Source organism: Apodemus sylvaticus, chromosome 19, assembly GCF_947179515.1.
Source record: "Apodemus sylvaticus chromosome 19, mApoSyl1.1, whole genome shotgun sequence".
NCBI classification, from domain to species: Eukaryota; Metazoa; Chordata; class Mammalia; order Rodentia; family Muridae; genus Apodemus; species Apodemus sylvaticus.
In genome coordinates this window covers 26,026,380-26,044,457 of record NC_067490.1, presented here as the reverse complement: position 1 = coordinate 26,044,457, position 18,078 = coordinate 26,026,380, and the positions used below count along the sequence as shown (strand labels likewise).

Genomic DNA, 18,078 nt, shown 5'->3' with positions numbered 1-18,078 from the left:
GGATGCTTTACATATGCTTGGCTAAGGGGAGTGGCACTGTTAGGGAGTGTGGCCTTGTTAGAGTAGGTGTGTCACTGTGGGCATGGGCTTTAAGACCCTCATCCTAGCTGCCTGGAAGCTGGTCTTCTCCCGTTTGCCTTCAGATGAAGATGTAGAACTCTCAGCTCCTCCTGCACCATGCCTGCCTGGGTGCTGCCATGCTCCCGCCTTGATGGTAATGGACTGACCCTCTGGACCTGTAAGCCGGCCCCAATTAACTGTTGTCCTTTATAAGAGTTGCCTTGGTCATGGTGTCTGTTGACAGCACAAAAACCCTAACTAAGACAACAGAGGAAAGCAGGCTGATCAAGCCAGGAGTTAGCCAGGAAGCAGCACTCGAGGTTCTTGTCATTAGATCCTGCCCTGACTTCTCCAGATGATGGACTACAAGCTGTAAGATGGTAGACCCTTCCTCCCCAGATGATGGACTACAAGCTGTTAGATGATAGACTCTTCCTCCCCAAGTTGTGTTTGGTCATGGTGCTTCAGCACAGCAATAGAAACCCTAACCGAGACACCCTACCCACCTTTCATGGCAAGAATTTTCACTTCTATTTTACAACGAAGGAAGCAGCTTACCTGATGTGACCTGGATACCTCTACACCTTTAGAAATTTCTTGTGTTTGCATGAATACATGTCTGTGTGTGTGTGTGTGTGTGTGCTATGTGTATGTGTGTGTGGTGTGTATATGTATGTGTGTGGTGTGTATATGTATATGTGTGTGTGTGTGTGTGTGGTGTGTGTGTGGTGTGTATATGGTGTGTATATGTGTGTGTGGTGTGTATATGTGTGTATGTGTGTGTGGTGTATATATGTGTGTGTGGTATATATATGTGTGTGTATATGTGTGGGGGGGTATGTGTATGTGTGGTGTGTATATGTGAATATGTGTGTGTGTGGTGTGTGTATGTATATGTGTGTGTGTGGTATGTATATGTGTGTGTGTGGTATGTGTATGTGCATGTTTGTGGTATGTATATGTGTGTATGTGTGTGTGTTTGTGTCTGTGAGTGTGTGTGTCTGTGCGTGTGCATGTGCGTGTGCTTGTGTGCATCTGCATATGTGTGCATGGTTCATGTGCCTGTGTGTGTGTGTATTTGTGTGTATGTACATTTGTGTATGTGTGTATATTTGTGTGTGTGTGTATTTGTGTGTGTGTATATTTGTGTGTGTGTATTTGTGTGTGTGTACATTTGTGTGTGTGTGTGTGTGTGTGTATTTGTGTGTGTGTGTGTGTGTTTAGGCTAGAGGACAATGTTGGGACCTTATCTCATTTCTCAATTGCTCTTCACCTTTGCTGTTGCTATTGATGTTTCTGGTATAAAATTTTATTTTATTTCTTGTTACCAGCAGTGTCTTTGTCTCTGTGTGTGTGTGTGTGCACATCCACACATGCACATGTGAGCATGCTACACACATTCATGTTGTACTGTGAAAGGCAGTCTTGTGTTCCTGTTGAGCGAGGGTTAACTTCTGGAGACCCAGTAGATTAATCTACAAGGGAGGGACCCTGTTAGCTATGCTCCCAGACACTAGGCTCCTGACACCAGGAGGCCCTCAACTCCATCAGTCACATAGGGCCACGCCCCAAGCCCCTGGTTTCTGGCTGGACTCCACCCACACAGTTACCTGGCAACAGCCAGGTAGCCCAGCCCACTATAAAAGGGGCTGTTGGCCCCCTCCCCTCTCTCTTATTCTCTCATCTTACTTTCCTGTCTCTCTCCTTTTTCTTGCCTCCTTGTCCTCCCCTCCCCATTTCCTTCCCCCCTCCCCCACGCAACCATGGCCTCCACAATAAAGCAGTAAAACCAATGGATTGCCTCCCAGCATTTCCAGCTGCCAGACGGGACCAAGGACTCACCGGAGTGGGAACCACTCCAGCATGCCTCCCCACGCCCCTTTCCCCAGGGCTGACTGAGCTTGGGGGCGGGGGGGGGGGGCGGAGGGGGGCGGGGGGGGGGACGGGTTGCTCTCATTTCTTCAGTGGTATCCAGCTGCGCCTGAGAGCTAGAACCTGTCATCCCTGGCCTCTGTGAGGCCTAGGGGCCCTGGATTCCTCCTTCCTACCCCGATGGATTGGAGTCCGGTGCCTTCTTGCGGTCCACCCGCAGCGTGGGGTTGGGTGACAGTCTCCTGTGTCTGCCCTGCCAGAGCAGATGAGCTCTGGGAAAGACAAGGTTTTCCCCCTTCCCCAATTCCCCAGCCACCTGAACTACAAGCCGCCGCCGCCTCAGTGCCCTACACATTCAAATCGCACAGAGTGCGCGGAGAAGTCAGAAGACACTTCTCCCTCTCTACGTTCCTGTGAGTTCTGGGGATTGAACTCAGGTCACCACACCCGCTTGCTCTGCTTTTCCAGGCTGAGTCATCTCACCAGCTTTTTCCTTCACCGCTCGGTCTCTCACTGCACCTCCTCCCGCTGGAGAGTCCTGACTCAACAAGGCTGGCTGACCAAGGCTCCCCAGGCTCCCCAGTGTCTACCTCTGTGCTGCTAAGATCGATCGAAATCCCGAATCACAACGCCAGGGTCTTCATGAGGTTTCTGGGAGGTTAAACAGGGGCATCCATGATGCGTGTCAAATGCTTCCCTACCTGCGCTGTCCCTCCAGCCCTAAAAAAAAATCCCCATAGCTATTAAGAGTTTGTGGAGCCCAGGTATGACACCAGCATGCCTTTGTTCAAATGTTCCCCCCCACCAAGCTTGTTGTATATAACATGATCATAAACTGCAAGCCAGGAGTCTGAAAATTATGGGGAGGGAAACCGTTTTTTCATAGAGCACACTTCCGAAGATTCATGTCAGAGTCAGCCAAGGTTTGACAGACAGGGATGGTCGTTGGGATCGAACAGATTCAGACGTTTCTAGAAGCTACCAAAGCTGAAGAGCAGACAGGTCTGTCTGTCTGACTATGTCAGAGGGAATCCTGCTTCCCTCCCGGTATTCATCTCTTTAAAGGTCTTGGCAGATGGGGGTCATTCTCTCTCATCATGGACTTCAGAAAACCGGGTTAGAAACTGTGGAGGAGGCTCGCCTGGTAAAATGCTTGCCATGAAATTCTGAGGACCTGAGCTCAGATTAGACTCGACATACCTGACTCTAAAGCCAGCACTGGGGGAAGAGCAGAGACAGAAGGATTCATGGAGCTGAATGAGCCCCCTGGTCTAGCCAGGTGGTGAGCTCCTGGCCCAGCGAGAGCCTCAGCCTCAAAAACTGTGGTGGAGGGGCTGGAGAGAAGGCTCAGAGGATAAGCTCTTCCAGAGGATCCGAGTTCAGGTCCCAGGACCCATGTCAGGCAGCTCAGACCCATGAATAACTCTGCTCCAGGGGATTAACCCTTTTCTGGACTCTGCAGTACACACACACACACACACACACACACACACACACACACACTTTTTTTGTTTTGTTTTGTTTCAAGACAGGGTTTCTCTGTGTAGCCCTGGCTGTTCTGGAACTTACTCTGTAGACCAGGCTGGCCTCGAACTCAGAAATCTGCCTGCCTCTGCCTTCCAAGTGCTGAGATTAAAGGCGTGTGTCACCACTGCCTGGCACACACACACACACACACACACACACACACACACACACACGCTTACACACTTGTATACATGTATGCATACACATGGGTATAGCTTGCTTTAGGTTTTGTAGCCCTGATAAAGGACTCTCTTGAAGCTAGTTTTAAATATGCTGGCTTACCAAGGCAACCTGTCTGTCCTGTCTTTCTTCTCCATCCTGACGTTCTCTAGAGGATTCTATAGAACCAACTCGTCTACTGCATGGTGAGAGCAAGGTTAGAGCCCACAGCAGCCTCGGGGCCTCTGGTGGGATGTGTTGGATGTGAGAGATTTGGCTCCAACCAGAGAAAGCCCGGTTGGAATGGAAATGCACAGTCATCCAAACAGTGAGTGAGGCCACACCCTGATCCCGCCTCAGCCCACAGGCAGGGCACACCGTGTACCCTGCCTTCTAGCCAAGAGCAGTGCTTGCCAAGTTGAGGCAAGGGGTGCTGGCCCGCGAACTTACACCATCTCTTGGGTGAATGTCAAGGCTGTCAGGGGTTGTCAGGAGGAAATTCTGTTTGGATGGGCCTAGTGGGGCTCACAGTAGAAAACAGACCACCAGGCATCTGATTCTTGGAGTAGGGTGTGGACAACCCACCTGACTTTTTTTTTTTTTTTTGCTTTTTAATTTTTTGGTTTTTCAAGACAGGGTTTCTCTGTGTAGCCCTAGCTGTCTTGGAACTCACTCTGTAGACTAGACTGGCCTTGAACTCAGAAATCCACCTGTCTCTGCCTTCCAAGTGCTGGGATTAAAGGCGTGCACCACCACTACCCGGTTCTTTTCTGTCCTCTGGAGGTGCTGGAGAAATGGCTCAGCACTTAAGAGTACTTGTCAGAGGCTGGAGAGACGGCTCAGTGGTTAAGAGCACTGTCTGCTCTTCCGAAGGTCCTGAGTTCAAATCCCAGCAACCACATGGTGGCTCACAGCCATCCGTAATGAGATCTGATGCCCTCTTCTGGGGTGTCTGAAAACAGCTACAGTGTACATTACATGTAATAAATAAATAAATCTTAAAAAAAAAAAAAAGAGAGAGGCTGGAGCAATGGCTCAGCAGTTAAGAGCACTGACTGCTCTTCTTAAGGTCCTGAGTTCAAATCCCAGCAACCAAGTGGTGGCTCACAACCATCTATAATGAGATCTGACTCCCTCTTTTAGAGTGTCTGAACACAGCTACAGTGTATTCACATATAATAAAAAAAATAAATAAATAAACTTTAAGGGCTGGAGAGATGGCTCAGCGGTTAAGAGCACTGACTGCTCTTCTGAGGTCTTGAGTTCGATTCCCAGCAACCACATGGTGGCTCACAACCATCTGTAATGAGATCTGATGCCCTCTTCTGATGTGTCTGAAGACATCTACAGTGTACTTATATATATAAAATGAATAAATTATTAAAAAAAAGAGTACTTGTCAGTTGGGCAGTGGTTGTGCACGCCTGTAATTCCAGCACTCTGGGAGGCAGAGGAGAGGCAGGCGGATTTCTGGTCTACAGAGTGAGTTCCAGGACAGCCAGGGCTACACAGAGAAACCCTGTCTCGAAAAAACCAAATCCAAAACAAACAAACAAACAAACAAACAACAACAACAAAAAAAAAAAAAACCAAGAGTACTTACTTGTAGCTCACACCAAAGACTCAGGCTTGATTCTCAGCACCCCATGACGTCACGACTGTTAGTCTCTAGAGATCTGGTGCCCTCTTCTGGCTTCCAGGGGCACTGCATGCGCATGACAAGCATGCCGGCAAAAAGCTCAGTAGAGTGTGATCTCCACCTGCTGTCCCTCGACTTCTTCCTGTCGGTCTGATAGCCATGCTGTCCTGGGGCCTTTGCACGTGACTCTCTCTTTGCTTGGTTGTTCCTTTGTGGCAAACAAACATCAAGGTGAACCTCAAGATCCCGCCTCCTGGTGTTACACCCTTAGTGGGCGGGACCTTAGACTTCCTACTAAATACAGCAAAGGTGCAGGAGGCCATTGCTGTTCTTAAGTTACTTAATGTTTTTCTTATGGTGAGTTTGTCCTCTGCTTATTGGGTTGCATAGATGTTTCCTTTATATATTTCCTAAAAAAGTTATATCACACCCCAGAGCAGAGCACTTACCTAGAAAATACTGTGGTCCCAGGTTTGTGTTCAGCCCCTGCCTCCCTGGTCTCTGGCTTGAAAGATGGTAGCTGCTAATTGAAGAGTCGCCGCACTGTAGCAGTAGTGGCCTTACCTCCCCGCCTGGAGTAGGACGCCACTTGGCTGTTCTATGTGCCAGACTGCAGAAAACAGTCTCACTTCTCACTGCAGGACCAACCCCCGCCTCAACCCCACACCCCAAAAGGGCAATGACTGGATGTTCACAGAAAGAACACCTCGCTGTGTCTGGAGTCATCTCTGATTCTTTAACACTAGGGGGCGCTCTGAACCAGGTTTGCCTGAATTCTGCTCTAGACTTTGTGACCCATATGATTAAGAGAGCTAGGTAGATAGGGATTGGGAGTTTCAGACAAACAGCTACTCTGAATCGCCCGTGATTCTGCACATCACCTGGATAAATTTATTCAGTCACTAAGTTTGAGCGGTGAGAATATTTCTTTGGTCTGTATCTTCCTTGTTCCGGGGTAAGTAGATCTTTTTGTCTGTTTGTGTCTCTCTATCTCTCTGTCTCTGTCTGTCTCTCTTTCCTTCCCTTTGGACCTCCCCCCCATCTTTATCCCCTTAAATCACCAAGTTTGAGCTGTGAGAATATTTCTTTGGCCCGTATCTTCCTCATTTAGAGATAAATAGATATTCTCTCTCTCTCTCTCTCTCTCTCTCTCTCTCTCTCACACACACACACACACACACACACACACACAAGATCTCATGCAGCCCCGTCTAGCTCCTAACTCACTCTGTAGCTGAGATTGGCCTCTAACTCCTCATCCTCCTGCCTCCACCTCCTCCGTGCTAGGATTGCAGGGGCGCACCACTATGACTGTGCCTATCTTGTTTGTTTGTTTTTGAGACAGGGTCTTACTGTAGCACAGGGTTGCCCTGGAGACCCACAGTCCTGCCTCAGCTTCTATAGCACTGGAGTTTTAGGTGTGAGTCACGACGCCCCACCCAGCTGATCAAATGTTTTTTGGTTTTGTTTGTTTTGTTACTAGTGTTTCCTCAGAAAAAGGATGAAACAAGTTTAGAGGCAGAGCACTTCTGCAGCACAGCTCTGCACATCCGACACGTGTACGAGGCTCTGAGAATGACAGAGGTGTGTGTGGCAGGAACCAAGCAGCAAGGCAATTGACTCTCCGGGTCCTGTATCCATAAAGAAGTTTGATTCTGCCTACACCCGGAGTGAACTTGGAAGCCACCCTTCCGCAGTTGAACCTCCAGGAGAGCACTCGGTTTGGACTCACACCTTCTCAGCAGCCTTGCGGAGGACTCTCTGTGCAGAAGTACCTGGAGAGCCAGGCAGTGGTGGCGCATGCCTTTAATCCCAGCACTTGGGATGCAGAGAGAGGTAGATTTCTGAGTTCAAGGCCAGCCTGGTCTACAGAGCAAGTTCCAGGACAGCCAGGGCTATACAGAGAAACCCTGTCTCAAAAACCAAAAAAAAAAAAAAAAAAAAAAAAGTGCCTGGAGGGTAACCGACTTGTGTCAAACCATTTTGTAGGGTGCCCCTCACCCTCAAACAGCCATGCGAACTTGGCACGTGGCCCTATAGGCAGCCCAGGAAACCAGTCCATACCACCATTCTTCCTTGTGTCTACCCCACTCAGAGTCTTCTCCTAGGACAGCCCCAAGATCCAATGTCCCCTGGACCATGGCCTTGAGCTCATAACAATCATCTTTCCTCAGCCTCAGGAGTGCTCGAATTATAGGTGTAATTTTGTAAGACAAAGGAGACCATCAAAGGGACAAAACAGCAGCCTACAGAATGGGAAAAGATCTTCCTCCACCCCACATCTGACAGAGGCCGATATCCAAAATATATAAAGAACTCAAGAGGGCTGGAGAGATGGCTCAGTGGTTAAGAGCACCAACTGCTTTTCCAAAGGTCCTGAGTTCAAATCCCAGCAACCATATGGTGGCTCACAACCATCTGTAATGGGATCAGACAACGCCCTCTTCTGGTGTGTCTGAAGACAGTGATGACAGTGTACTCACATACATAAAATAAAGAAAAAAAGAAAAAAAGAAAAGAAAAATGGATAAAAAAAAAAGTGGTACATTTACACAATGGAATACTACTCTGCTGCTGTTAAACACAAGGACACCGTGAGATTTGCCAGCAAATGGATGGTCCGAGAAAAGATCATCCTGAGCGAGGTAACCCGAAACCAGAAAGACAAAAGTGGTATGAACTCACTTATAAATGGCTATTAGCTGTAAAGGAAAGGATAACTGTGTTACTTAGCATCCACAGACCCAGAGAAGGAAGATAAATACCAAGGGAGAACTCAAGGTGGTGGTGGGGCGTGGGGAGGCATGGATTTCATAGCGAAGGGGAAATAGAATCCATTGGGGTGAATGTGGGGAGGGGACTCGACGGGCTTGGGGTGTGAATGGGACCAGGAGGAATCAGGTGGAAGGACTGAGGGAGAGAGGCCCGCGAGAGACAAGATAAGGGGACATTTAAACCCTATCTCTGAGAAGCGCAGGGAAACTGATGTACAACCTTCCCTGGTGTTTGATGACCCCACACAAAGGAACTGACTCTGAGTCCTGCCTGTGTGATTCAAGCTCACCGCTGGGTGGCGCTAATGCAGCAAAATTAGGAAGGCAGACCGCAGGGAGAGGGAAATGAATGCTTTTTCTTGGTCCCGGGGTTTTTGTTTGTTTGGTTCGGTTTTGTACGAGTAAATCTTAACTTTTGGTGATTTTTTTTTTTTTTTTTGAGACGGGGTCTTTCTACCCAGCATGTCTCCCTCCCTCCTTCACTCTCTCCCTGGCTCCTTTTGCGGTGCTGGGATGAACCCGGGGCTTCACACAAGTCTTAGGCAGATGCTCTACTGGTATGCTCCTTATCATTATTTTGAAACAGGGTCTGGCTAAATTGTTCAAGCTGGTCTTGAACTTTTGATTATCGTGTCTCAGCTTCCTGCGTAACTGAATTACAAGCCTGTATTATTCCTTAGGTCTGGCTTCGCCCCTCCCCTTTCTTTTTCTTTTCCTTTTAGCTGAGGTTTCAGCGTGTTTCTTGGGCTGGCTTCATGATCTTGCGTGTGTGCATGTGGAGGCAAGAGGCTAACCTTGGATATAGTCGATTGTTCTGCATTTTTTCTTACTGTTCTTTTCCTAGACAGGGTTTCACTGTGCAGCCCTGGCTGTCCTGGAACTCACTATGTAGACCAGGCTGGTCTCAAACTCATGAACATCCATCCACCTGCCTCTGCCTCCAGAGTGCTGGGATTAAAGCTATCCCACCTCCTCCTGACTTTCATCTTTTTTTTTCTTTTGCAACAGGGCAACAGCCTTCTCAGTGAGCCTAAGCAGATGGTGTCTAGACCAGGTAACAAGCAAGCTCCTAGAGTTCTTCTATCTCTCAACCTTTTTATGTTATTTTATTTTTTATTTTTTATTTTTGCATGGACAGCATCTCACCATACAGTCTTGTGTAGCCTGGAGCTCACAAAGGTCCTCCTGCCTCAGCTTTTTCCAAGTGCAGGGATTAAAGTTGAGTGCCACCACGCTGGACCTGGAAGTGTTCTATATTTCAGTACTTAGTCTTATTTTGGAATATTTGCACATAGACAGTGAAATATCTTGGGAATGGAACCCAAGTCTACACAGATTTTCCTGTAAAAGAAAAAAAACAGTCTGTCAACTTCATCATCATCATCATTATTATTATTTTTTAAAGATTTATTTATTATATGTAAGTACACTGTAGCTGTCTTCAGACACTCCAGAAGAGGGGGAGTCAGATCTCATTACGGATGGTAGTGAGCCACCACGTGGTTGCTGGGATTTGAACTCAGGACCTTCAGAAGAGCAGTCAGTGCTCTTAACCACTGAGCCATCTCTCTAGCCCCCATAGTCATCATCATTATTATTGTTATTATTATTATTATATTTTATACACCTTCACTCTGACTATGACCTCTCCCGTGAGAGCAGGTGTGGAATTTTCCACTTGTGGGGTCATGCTAGTGTTCAGAAAGTTCTGGAATGTGTCTCACTGCAGAGTTTGAACAGACTGAACAGGTTGTGGACAGACTGCTTGTGTACCTTTTCCTACATACAACCCCTATAACAAATCCACACAACCAGGGAGCTATTTAATTTTTGTTGTTGTTGTTGTTGTTTGTTTTTTGTTTTTTGGATTTGGTTTTTTCGAGACAGGGTTTTTCTGTGTAGCCCTGGCTGTCCTGGAACTCACTCTGTAGACCAGGCTGGCCTTGAACTCAGAAATCCGCCTGCCTCTGCCTCTCAGAGTGCTGGGATTACAGGCGTGTGCCACCACCTCCAGGCTGCTATTTACTTTTAATTTTTGATTTTGAGATGGGGTCTAGTTGAGGGGTTCTCTACAGGTGGTCAAAACAGGCAGGGAAGGGAACCTTGATCAACCCGGATCAAGACTTCAGGATGTCTCAGGGGATTTATTCCCAACAAATGTAAACACAGTATAATTTAGAAAAAAGTTTCTTGGTGTAACACAATCCCTGGCACACAAGAAATTGTAGTTATATTGAAACTCCACTCAGGGTACATGCCATTTCTTCTAAGAAGATGGGTTCTAGAGATAGGTGGCTTGGGCTGGCTTAAGGACCTAGCAAATGTCTAGCCTGGTCTCAGTCATATAGATAGCATAGAAGTCATTTGGATTATTAACACACAAACACAAACACACACACACACACACACACAATTCCTAAAATAACCTTTTTTTTTTTGCAATTTACATGTATTAAGGCTTCGAATTTTTGATGTAGCAGTGAATGACTTAGGAAGAATGCAATTATTCACTAATAATTAATTAAATATGAAGTCCTAAAAATGTGGCCATATTACATAAGTAACGAGATGCTTAAATTTCTGTATAATTTCCCTTAGCTACCTCTGGTCCTGCTTGAAGAAGCTTGGGAGAGCGCCTGGCTCTTCAGATAGTGTAAAGATCATTTAGACTATTTGGTATCTCTGGAACTGGTTGTGGGAGCTTTGGGGGTCCTGGACAGTAAGGGTCGTTTAGAGTGCTAGCCACTTCCGGCCCTGGTTGTAGGAGCTTGATGACAACAGATGACACAGAAGACCAGGTTTTTAAACAGTTCCAGGGCTGGAGAGATGGCTCAGGGGTTAAGAACACTGACTGCTCTTCCAAAGGTCCTGAGTTCGAATCCCAGAAACCACATGGTGGCTCACAGCCATTCCTAATGAGATCTGACTCCCTCTTCTGGGGTGTGTGAAGACAGCTACAGTGTACTTACATACAACAAATAAACCTTTAGAGAATCTCATCTTGTTTGTCTTCCCCTATCCCCTGTAATGGGTATGTGGGTATGCCGGGCAGCTATAGAGACATTAGCAGGCCTGGAAGACTGCAGGTCTCCCTTGAAAGAAGAAGTATCAGCTCAGAATCCCCAAGACCAAGTTCTCACCACAAAGCAGACTTCTTTACCCCAGAGGGACAGATGACAAGAAAGAGGAGACAGGAGCTAGAGGATGAGGGAAGAAGGGGAAGGGAGTGAGGGAGAGGGAGGAGGGGTATTTCAGACACACCAGAAGAGGGCATCAGACCTCATTACAGATGGTTGTGAGCCACCATGTGGTTGCTGGGATTTGAACTCAGGACCTCCGGAAGAGCAGTCAGTGCGCTTACCCGCTAAGCCATCTCCCAGCCCTAGGCATGTAATCTAACAGTTTTTAGCAAGGCACAAGTGTAGAGAGAATCTCTTATAAGCATCACCTGTCAATAAAAGAGCCGACGGCCAATGAGCTGAGGCAGGAAATAGGAGGCGGGACACTGCAGGAAGAGAGAGGATTCTGGGAGAAAGTGAGAGAATGAAAGGAGACGCAGGGAGAGATTCAGGGGAGCCACAGAGAGATGGGTGTAAGTCAGCAGGCAGATGAACTCAGGAAGACGCTGAGAGAGACTCTGAGGAAGACACTAAGGACTAGGGCCGGGCCTGAAAGAGAGATAGCCGGGAATGAGCCAAAGCTTGTAGCCATTGCATTTAATGATAGTCCCAAGGTCGTCACTCTGGGAGCTGGGGCTGGGAAAGGAAGAATAGTTAAAAATTATTTTAACACAGAGGGAATGGAAGAGAAGGGCCAAGCCTGCCGGAGCCGTGCTTGTCACACCCCAGCTGGCCAGAGTCCCTTCATCCCTCACGCTCAACAACTTGGAAAAGCAAGGACCGAAACAGCAGCCCTCTATCGGCTGCCGAGAGGAATGAGGCCTGAGCCTTGGCCCTGAGAGATGTGACAAGATGAACTGTCTGGAAATTACTAACAGACGCAGGTCCTGGAACCCTACGCTTAGGAAGACTCCTGTTTCCCAGGAGGTTTTCTGGAAAAGTCTAGTGCATGTAGTAGTGAGTCAGAGGCTCTATCTCAAATCCGGTGGAAGGTGAGGGTCACAGAAGTTCTTCTCTGACTTCCTCTTACATATGCATGCGCCTGTACGCATAGATGAAGGACATACACACATGCGCACGTGCTGCGTGCACGTGATCACACATACACTTTCTATTTATTTATTTATTTATTTATTTATTTATTTCCAGCACTGCTCACTCTAGCCCCACTCACTCCGGCTCCGTTCCAGCCATATTTATTTCTTATATGTGGGTATACTGTCGCTGTCTTCAGACACAGCAGAAGACAGCATCGGATGCCCATTACAGATGGCTGTGAGCCACCATGTGGTTGCTGGGAATTGAATTCAGGACCTCTGGAAGAGCAGTCGGTGCTCTTAACCACTGAGCCATCTCTCCAGCCCCCACTTTTCCTTTTTCTTTCTCTCTCTTTCTTTCTTTCTTTCTTTCTTTCTTTCTTTCTTTCTTTCTTTCTTTCTTTCTTTCTTTTTCTTTTCTTTTCTTTTCTTTCTTTCTTTCTTTTTTTTTTTTTTGAGACAGGGTTTCTCTGTATAGCCCTGGCTGTCCTGGAACTCATTCTATAGACCAGGCTGGCCTCGAACTCAGAAATCCACCTGACTCTGCCTCTCAAGTGCTGGGATTAAAGGCGTGCGCCACCACTGTCCGGCAGCCCCCACTTTTCTTTTCTTTTTTCTTTTCCTTTCCTTTCCTTTCCTTTCTTTCTTCCTTCCTTCCTTCCTTCCTTCCTTCCTTCCTTCCTTTCTTTCTTTTTAAGTGAAATCAAAGATCTGTCAGGCACCTCAACAGGACAAACTCACTATGGAAAATATTACCTGTTCTAGAAACTTCAGAAACATCCTAACGCTTGCCTAAAATGTAGCCTCAAGAGTGGTCCCTGGGCCCATTGTTTAATCTATTGCCTTATGAGTGGCCTCTGCTTCATTAGGCAATAAAGTCATCATTAAGCACTGTTGTCTTGTCTCCTTTCACAGAGATAGATCTCAAGGATGGAGAAGCAGAAAGGACTCTAAGAGCCCAGGCCAGTGTACCCCTAATGGGAGGGGCTGGGTTATGACTAGTTTATTGCTTAATCTGGCAAGGGAGGGGCCTAGTGAATCTGGTCAGTTTCAGGGGCTTCCTGAAGCTGTTTTGAGTTGTTTGCCTTTGTCTTTAAGGAGGTTCTTGGATCTGTTTTGAGTGCCTTATTGCTTAAGGAGCTTCCTACAGGATGCAGTGTTTTTGGAAACTGTTACACAACAGGAGATCTCTGAAGAGGGTACATTTTAGTAGCTGTGGTCCTGGTGGCTAGTCTGGGGGCTCTGAATATAAATTACTGAAAAGGATGCTGTCTTTTGCTAGTCTGATTCACTGATTAGAACTTTAGTGATACAAAGAGGTTGGAATGTTGTGGTTCCAGAGCCAGATTATTTAGTGGCATCTTTAAGCTCGTTAACAACTACTGATTGCTCTGCCCTCTCCTTGGCCTAACATCTTTGTAACTATGCAGTAAGTCATTTAGAGTGCATAAGCAGATCCCTAGTTTCCAATCAGCCAAAGGGCTAAGAATGTCCTCAGACTAGCCTGTTACCTGGTAGCCTCACCAATATAACTGAAAAGTGCCTTGTTTTGTTCTTTGTTCTTCATCAAGAGGCTGGAGAGATAGCTAGACTGTTCTTTGTAGAGGACTACGATTGTCCCAGCATGTACAGGGTGGCTTATAGCTGTCTGCAACTCCAATCCCAGAAGATTTGACCCCTCTTCTGGCCTCTAAAGACACACAAATGGTGGACAAATACGTGGGTGAACACGCATAAAATAAATCTTAAAACACACACAAAAAAGTAATTCACAACTTTAATAAACTGTTAGCATGTTGGAACATGAAATTTTGAATATTTGGCTCCAGGATAAGCCGTCTCTGATCCCCTTTGAGGGAGAGCTGCGACTAGCAGCGGGGATGGGGGGGGGGGGGAGAGGGGGACTCCACAGTCCTGTCATCAGTTCTCACAGTGACCCACGAAACAGGTAGACTTTAATTCCTTGTTTATTCTGCTTTGGAAAGATGAAGTTACAGTGCGGCCTCAATTAGCGTTTCTTTGCCTTTTCCAAAGTTCCCGATCTGCAGAACTCATCCTCATCCGGGGCTACAAAACAAAACAAAACCCAGACTGGTGAAGTATCCTAAACAAGAAGGTGCAGGGGCCCGCCCCTAGCGCGCCGGCTTTGGCCGACGCGACACAAAGCGGTTCCTCCCTGGGTTCCCGAGCGCGCAGGAGGAGCTGCACGCTGATTGGTGCGCGCGGCCGGAGCGCCTGCCTCTCCCCGCCCTGGATCGTATTCTGGCGTCTCTATTGGCTGATCGGTCGTGCGCGCTGAGCTCGCTGCCCCTTTGGCTCCGCCCCTCGGGCTCAGAACTTGCACCGGGTGCCGGCGGTCGCCGCGGGAGCGTGAGTGCTGGGCGCAGGGCTCTAGGACGCATTGTCGCCGTAAGTGCTGCCTCCAGCGGCCCACAGGCTTCGCGCCGCGCTGAGTAACGGTGGCCAGAGGCCGAAAGTGGCAGGGGCAGAAGGGAAAGCACTGGGCTTGGCCGTGTCCCCTCCCCCAGTACACCTGGTAGCACCGAGTCCTGGCTCGGGCGGTGCCCAGGGGTCATGGACTCGCCTGCTGGAGATCGCTTGCGGTAGTGGGAGGCTCGTGGTTAGAGCTCCCGGACGGCCCAGCTTCCGCCTCCCTAGTGAGACGCCCGTGCCCACAGGGAGAGGCAGCTGCGCATGTCACTCGGGAATGTGCCTCTCCGCCCCTGGCAGCGTGGGACGCCCCTGGCCTCGGCGATCACCAGCATCTCCTCCTCTGCTTGCTCCATTTGCCCCAGTCCCTGTCTGCCAGGCTAGCTCGGGGCTGGAGACGAGCAGCCACTGGCTGCGGGCATAGGGTCCGGGGATCCTGCCCCTGGCCACTGTGAACAGTCATGGGCAAGTACAATCTAAGGATGCTCACGCGGGGCTCCCCAACTCTAAAGCTGAGATGAGAAACCAGGCGCCAACGAGTCCGGCTCATTGCCCCAGCGGGCTCTTTCCCCTGGGTGAGAAAGTGGGTCAGCTCTGCTCTGGTCTCGAGTGGACTTTTGGGACTGTTAGGGCGCGATTAGCACTGTGCCCCTTACCTCCCCACATCAGCTCTTGGCCTTGATAGGGTCCTGAAGTCTGTCTGGAGCCAGCGGTGGGACAGCTCGTGCGCATGGCTCCGGAGGCTCCGGTTGCAGCTCAGAAGCGACTGCCAGGCTCTAAAGTTCCCAGTTGACCACAACAGTAACTAAATATAGGGCCAGCTGGTGCGGCCGGAGTGTCGCAGTGGCTCCTTTGCAGAGATCTTAGGGGTGCAGATAACGAAGTTGAGTTCTGAGCCTTAATTAAGTTGAATTCTGAGCCTTAATCTGTCCGTCAGTGCCACGGTCAAGGTTTAAATACCCCAGCCCCAAGTCTGGAATTCAGGCGAGACCAGTTTCAGATGTGCCAGTGAAATTATACCGTGCTCACAATCGTAGCTCCCTCAAAGCAGAATAGCACACTCACCTGCAATTTATTATATGCAAACTTCCGGTCTATCCTTGTTTGATAACCTATTGATTGGTCATGCCTTAATGTAGGAAGCCTTTAATGGTTTGCAGAGTCTTTCCTTAGGAGTGATTTATCCTCAGTTAATTTTTATTAACAGTTCCATTGAGGAAGGTGACGTTTCCGTCTCACAACTGGGGCTGCCCTAAAGCATTAAGAATGTTCCAGAATTCTGCTTGGGTTAGTTATGCTCCTCAGAGGACTGCCTTCTGGGAAGGCCTCCAGAGATCTGGAATAGACTGCAGGCCTTCCCCGAGGCTCGTCTTTGTCTACCTGTTGCTGGCGTTCTGTGGGTCCTCCCTCTGGGGTCAGGCCACAGGCCACATGCCCCTCACCCCCAGGCTGTGCTCATTCTGTCTCCCAGTGGGAAGCTTGTACCATCAGGCATGTCCAACCTGTGGCCTGTGGGCCCAGTTCATCCCAGGAGAGCTAATGAATGCAGGTTAATAATGCCATGCTGCAGTGTCAGAAAGTGGGGCCACCTCTAGTCCATACCCCATTTCCGTCTTTTTATTGTCCGGCGTGGTTTTTATAGATGGCGACCAGAAGATTTCAAATTTAAACTTGTCCTGGGGCTGTGTTTCCAAATGGTGTGTTGGGGGCAGGTTGCAGGTGAGCAGTCTTATTCTGTAGCCCAGGCTGACCTGAGACTCAGGGTCCTCCTGGTTTCAGCTTTCCCTGTGCTGGTTATGGGGTTATGGGGTTCCCTGCCACTGTGTCCAGTGAGTCTCCACCACCCAGAGTCTGGGATAAGTGGCACTGGTTGGACAGGAGCAGCTCAGTCTCATGTGGACCCAGAGCTCCTGTTTCTCCCTAACTCTCTCACCATCATCCTAATGTGACTGGATTCCTGTGGGGCCGGCCTGGGACCTGTGGATTGTTCTGGTTGTCCAGAGGGGTGCCCCGTGCCATGATTGTTCCAATTGTGCTGATGTGCGGGGCAGAGGGGTGCCCCGTGCCATGATTGTTCCAATTGTGCTGATGTGCGGGGCAGATTGTGAATGGACTCGGATTGTTTATGGAGAGGCGGGGGCAGCCCCCAGCCCTGACTCTCGTTTGACATGGACAGACAGTTGTCTGTTCCTCTTTTGAAAACGTAGAAAAGGAAAGAGAATACCACGTGTCTCATCTCATCCTTCCCACACCCCACCAGTACTGGGATTAAATGCGGGGCCCGGGGAAAGCTCTCGTTAAGTTGTCCTTGAGGTCACTTCTATAGTCCGGACAGGTTGTAAACTTCGGATTCTCTTGCTTCAGAATGACAGGCCACCAGGCCCAGCAAGATCAGCTCCTGCTTTTCTCCCCAGCCCCTCTCTCCGAGCTTCTATTAGATATTAAATAAGTCCTCGTAGGTTAATCGGCTGGTTAGATCCCAAACAGGCCAGCTTTTGGGGCCAAAGGAGCCACCAAATATGCTTGGATAGTTTTCTCTATGGCCTTTGGTGGAGCCAGGAGACCCCTCAACTCTGGAGCCTTGCTACCCTCTCTGGTCCCTGTACAGAGTGCACCGTTTCCTTGCAGAGTTGGAAGGAGATGGAATAGCAGGAAAAGTCCCTGGTTAAGAATTCAGAGAGTTGGGAAGTGGGGGGTGGGGGATGGAGGGGGCTCTGTTTCTATCTAGCTGGTTGGTCTGCCTTCTTGTCTCTGCAGTTTCCCAGTTTGTGAAGCAGTTAATATAATTCCCCTGAGGGCCAGTGAGCTGGCTCTCTGGGTAAAAGTAGTTGCTGCTAAACATGATGAGCTGAGTTTGATCCAAGAATCTACAGTAGAGAGAACACATTCTGGAAAGTTGTCCTCTTCCCTCTAAATGTGCCTCACCACACACTCCTGCCTGCATTCGTGCACGTGCACACACGCACGCACATGCACTCTCACGAGCACATATACACGCATGCTCATGCCTACATTCACACACTCGTACATGCACACACGTGTACACATGTACTAATTTTCTCTCTCTCACACATACATGTATGCACACTTGTGCCTGCATTCACTCACACACATGTGCACACAATGCACACGCACATGTGCACGCACTCTCATGTAATACACATACGCATGCTTGTGCCTGAATTCATACATGTGCACGTGCATGTGACACGCACACACGTGCAAGTAGTAATAAGTAAAATGAAAAAAAAGAAAGGCAAATGAGTCGCTTCAATTTTGACAGCACTAATCAAATCTGGGGGTTTGGGCTAAGAGGGTGCATATTGGGCGTGGCGGGATCCCATGTGCCGTGGCCCCACATCACTCACTGGCCCATGCTCTGCAGACTATGTAGGCATATGAAGGTAGGATCCTATTCAAGTTGGACTCTTGTCTTAGATATGTTGAAACTTGGACTTGCG

General features: G+C 48.6%; 1 protein-coding gene across 1 annotated transcript in view; it reads left to right on the top strand.

Moving 5' to 3' along the window:
- Positions 1-14,502: 14,502 nt before the first annotated feature.
- Positions 14,503-18,078, top strand: part of Lrrc20 (leucine rich repeat containing 20) — a 112,515-nt gene continuing 108,939 nt past the window's right edge. Inside the window, exon 1 of the mRNA XM_052164128.1 lies at positions 14,503-14,596. The gene's annotated coding sequence lies outside the window, so the exon portion shown is untranslated. The remainder of the gene's footprint in view (positions 14,597-18,078) is intronic.